Source organism: Penaeus vannamei, chromosome 1 (genome assembly GCF_042767895.1).
Source record: "Penaeus vannamei isolate JL-2024 chromosome 1, ASM4276789v1, whole genome shotgun sequence".
NCBI lineage: Eukaryota > Metazoa > Arthropoda > Malacostraca > Decapoda > Penaeidae > Penaeus > Penaeus vannamei.
The window spans coordinates 6103752-6108751 of record NC_091549.1 but is presented as its reverse complement, the minus strand read 5'-3'; the positions used below and the strand labels follow the sequence as shown (position 1 = coordinate 6108751).

Sequence of the window (5000 nt, the reverse complement as noted above, 5' to 3'; positions counted from 1 at the left end):
ACCATTGGTTGAACATTCCGTTGATAGAGGGCCACCTTCGTTAACCTCGAATGACCTCAGCGCGCGCTCTCTCGATGCCCGGTCGGTGCTGACTGGATTTTTTTTTTCACCGTTCTTTGGGTTTGGGAGAGAGTGGGTGGGGGTGGGGGTGGGGGGTATGGGAGGGAGAGGGAGTGGGGAGAGGGGAAGGAGAGAGAGGGGAAAGAGGAAAGGAAAGGGAAGGGAAGGGAAGGGAAGGGAAGGGAAGGGAAGGGAAGGGAAGGGAAGGGAAGGAGGAAGGAAAGGAAAGGAAGGAAGGGAGAGAGGGAGAGGGAGAGGAAGAGAGAGAGAGAGAGAGAGAGAGAGAGAGAGAGAGAGAGAGAGAGAGAGAGAGAGAGAGAGAGAGAGAGAGATAGAGAGAGAGAGAGAGAAAGGGGGGGAAGTTAGTGTGTATGTCCCTTGGATCGCGTGACCGTGTTTCCTATTGTTCATTCTGATTGTTTCACTCTCTTGAAATGCCATCTCTCTCTCTCTCTCTCTCTCTCTCTCTCTCTCTCTCTCTCTCTCTCTCTCTCTCTCTCTCTCTCTCTCTTTCTCTCTTGCACCTTCTCGCCCTCTCTCCTTTTCTCCCTTCCTCCCTCCATTCCTTCCCCCCACCTCCATCTCCTTCCCTCCTTCCTTTCCCCTCTCCTTCCCTCCTTCCTCTCCCCCCTCTCTCTCTCTCCTTCTTCCTCTCTTTTTTCCCCTTCCCCAAAATCATCACCTTCCCTCGCCGTTACTCCGCTTCGCCTTATAATTACACGTCACTTTTCCCCTTGGTCATTTCTCCGCAGCTTTATCATCTCTCTCGCCTGTTCCCTCTCCTTCCGATCATAACGCATCCTCCTCGTTCTCTCGTGTTCTTGCCCGCACCTCTTCGCTTGTTATCAGGCCTTCCTTGTTCTCTCCTTCTTGTTCTTGTTCTCTTCTCCTTCTTCTTGTTCTTGTTCTCTCCTTCTTCTTCTTCTTCTTATTATTATTATTATTATTATTATTATTATTATTATTATTATTATTATCATAATTATACTTTACATTATACCTCATATACATATTATACTGCTGTATACTCACATATTATTACTATTATCACCATCATCATTATTATCATTATCATTGTCATCACTTCTTTTCTTCATTAATCTTCTTTTTCTTCTAAATTTATTTTTCTTCTTCATTCTTCTTTCTCTTATTCCCTTAAAAATAACCATTTTTCTATTTATCTATTTCTGCCATTCGTAGATTGTCTTTCTTTCGCTTCAAGTAAATAAAAATAGTATATGTGTAAATGTGTAAAAAGTTTTATCTATTTTCTCACATATCTTGTGTGTATTTATTTAGCAAATAAATATATATATATACTCCTATATCTATCTATCCATCTATACCTATCTATCTATGTACATATCTATGCAGTCTATAAAACACACACACACACACACACACACACACACACACACACACACACACACACACACACACACACACACACACACACACACACACACATTCATCGTGTCCCTTACCTATTCCGTCCACACATTACCTTCATTACTCCCGATCATCTTACACTTTCCCCCTCCCCTTTCCTTTACCCTACGGAGATCCTATCCTCACCCTACACCCTCACTCCTCATCCTACACCCTAATTCCTCACACTACACCCTCATTCCTCATTCTACACACTAATTCCTCACACTACACCCCCATTCCTCATTCTACACCCTAATTCCTCACACTACACCCTCATTCCTCATTCTACACCCTCATTCATCATCCTATACCCGTACTCTATACTCTCACTTCTCACTTCTGGCCCTATATCTACACCTTCATTCCTCACCCTTCCATCTACACCCTTCCCCTCCTCACCCCTGTTCAGAATCTTACTTACACCCTCACTCCTCGCCCTAAACCAACATCCTCACTCCTCACTCTACACCCTCATTTCTCACCCTCACTCCTCACACCATACCCTTACTCTACACCCTCACTCCTCAACCTCCACCAACACTCTCACTCCTCACTCCTCTACCTACACCCTCACTCCTCACCCTACACCCTCATTTCTCACCTAACACCCTCACTCCTCACTCCTCACCCTCGCCACACTCCCCTGCGCGCATCTTTCGCCTCCGCTCCCTCGCCCTTGACCAAAGCTACCCTGTCTCTTCTAAAAGGATTCCCAGTCGACCGGCCCCCAGGGAGATGGGGCGGGCGGGGCGTGAGGGATGGGGGGTGGGCGGGGTGTGAGGGATGGGCGTGAGGGAAGGACAACGAGGGATACAGGTAGGGAGGGATGGGGGGCGAGGGGAAGGAGAGGGAAGGGAGTGGAGGGGTATGGGAAGAGGAAAGTTGGGATACAGGGAGGGACTGGAAAGGGGAAGGAAGGTTGAGGATACGGGAGGGAGTGGAGGGGCGAGGAAGGGATGGGTGAAGGAAGTGGGGAGGGGGCCAGGGAAAAGGAGGTGGAGGGATACGGGGAAACCACAGGGAGCTGATGTAAGAAGGGACGTTGAAGAGGCGGGAAGCGGATAGTCAAGATGAAAGACAGGGAAGGGAGTAGAGGGCCGGGGAAGGGATAGTGGAAAGCATAGGGGAAGGGCGTGGAGGGGGGAAGCGGGGAAGGGGGGAAAGGGGGCGGGTCTACCTCAGTCAGGGAAAAGCAACTCTAGATCTTCCTCGACTTGAACGTTCTCTACTCCGGGAAGGGCTTCGCTCGCCGAGAACGTGAGTCTTTTGTTTATCTTTCTTCTCTATTTCCCCATCCTTTTTTCTGTTATTGTTTCTCTCTCTCTCTCTCTCTCTCTCTCTCTCTCTCTCTCTCTCTCTCTCTCTCTCTCTCTCTCTCTCTCTCTCTCTCTCTCTCTCTCTCTTCATCTTTCGTTTTGATTTTTCTTTCGTCTTTCATTTTCTCTTTTGATTTGTTTCTCTTTTTCTTTCCTTTCCTCTCTTCTATTATTTTTCCTCTCTCTCTCCTTCGTCTTCCCTCTTTCCTTTCTCTATTTTCTTTCCACTCACCATCTTCCATTATTTTTTTCCCCCTCCTATTCTATTATTTTCCCCTCTCCATCTTCCTTCCTATTTCCACCTCTCTCTTCCTTCCCCTTTTCATCATCCTTTTTCGCTCTCTCCCCTCTCTCTCTCTTCTCCGTCTTTCTATCTCCCAATCGCTAGATTATTTCTTTTCTTTCTTTATCTCCTTTCTCTGTCCTCATCTCTCCTTTCTTATCCTTTTACCCCTTCGCCTTTTGATTATCGTCTCTTCTCTCTCTTCCCTGTCCGTCCCTTTCCTGGTTCCTCGTCGTTTTTATCCATTTTCTTCTTCTTCTCCTCTTCTCTCAATTCTCCCTTTCAATTCTAACCCCTGTCCGGTTCGCTTCCCCCTCCCCCAATGATACACTGGGTGGGCGTGAGGAGGGAAAGAAATAGGAAGAATAGGAGGAGAGGAGGGATAGGAGGAGAGGAGGAATAGGACGAGAGGAGGGATAGGAGGAGAGGAGGGATAGGAGGAGGGGAGGAGAGGAAAAATAGGAAGAGAGGAGGCAAGGAGAAGTAAGAGGAATAGGAGACAAGGAGAGGTGGAAAAGGAAATGAGGAATAGGAGGAAAAGGAGAATGGGATGAAAGGAGGAATAGGAGGAAAACGAGGAGAGAGGACGGAAGACAGGAGGAAAGGGAGGGGAGACAGAAGAGAATGTGAGAGAGGTGGGAGAGAAAAGGAGAAGTCGTAATAAAGAATAAAGGCGGAAAGAGTGGATATGGGCAAGGAATGTACACTCGAAGGGGGGGTGAGGGCAAGGGAGCAGGGAAGGTAAGGTAAGGGAGGGGGAAGTGGAGAAAGTAAGGAAGAAAGAAGGTAAGAGGGAAGGGAGGGAAGGGAGAAGGGAGAAGGGATGAAGGAAAGGAAGCGAGGAAAAGGAAGAAAAAAATATAAGAAGAAGAAAGAAAACAGCAAAGGTAAGGACAGAAGAGAGTGGGGAAGGTAAGGAGAGAAGGGAAGGGAAGGGAAGGGAAGGGAGGGGGAGAAGGTAAGGGAGAGGGGGGGAGGGGTCAGTTAATGGAGGTAGAGTCAGGTTGCACTGGAGGGCTCCGCCTGATGTCAACATTAAACATTAAAGGATTTCTCAGTCTCAAGGATATAACACTCGACAAATAGTTTTACTTCCCCTCCACGTGAAGTGTCCTGTTTCCATGTTTGTTTGTTTGTTTGTTCGAGGGATTGTGTGTGTGGGTGTGCGGGGGGAGGGGGAGGGGGAGAGGTGCTTGTGTGTGTGTATGTTTGTGTGTAAATACATCTATCTGTCTGTGTGTGTCTGTTTGTCTGTCTGTTTGTTTGTGTGTGTGTGTGTGTGTGTGTGTGTGTGTGTGTGTGTGTGTGTGTGTGTGTGTGTGTGTGTGTGTGTGTGTGTGTGTGTGTGTGTGTGTGTGTGTGTGTGTGTGTGTCTGTCTGTCTGTACTTATATACATGTTCTGTGTCTATGTATATGCGATTAAGTATACAAAGACATTCATATACATCAGTATATAAATACATTACACACACATACACATACGCACATACTCATAAGAACACTGATAGGCAGACAGATAGATGATATACAGATAGCTTGATAGATTGACTAGATAACTAGATAGAAATGGAGACAGGAAAAGACAGACCAATAGACAGAAACATTGGCATATAGATAGACTGAACATGTAGATAGAGAGACAGACAGACAGACGATAGACAGATAGACAGAGAGCCAAAGAGAGCGAGAGATGATGATGGCGATGATGAACACTATAATTCTCACCATCAACCAGTTACATCTACTCACTGTATATCCCGTCAAATACTAACAGACCCTCCTCACCCCCCCCTCTACTACCCCAGCCCGTCGGCCTAACCCTCAACCTTATACCCATCATCGATAAAAGGAAAAAAAAGAAAGACAAATTCACAATATTACTCACTGTGTTTCATACCCTCATAATCCT

General features: G+C 46.7%; 1 protein-coding gene across 3 annotated transcripts in view; it reads right to left on the bottom strand.

Annotated features, from left to right (window-relative positions):
• LOC113812218 (uncharacterized) overlaps positions 1–5000 on the bottom strand; it is a 632290-nt gene that overhangs the window by 74167 nt on the left and 553123 nt on the right. The gene's annotated exons all lie outside the window — the stretch shown is intronic.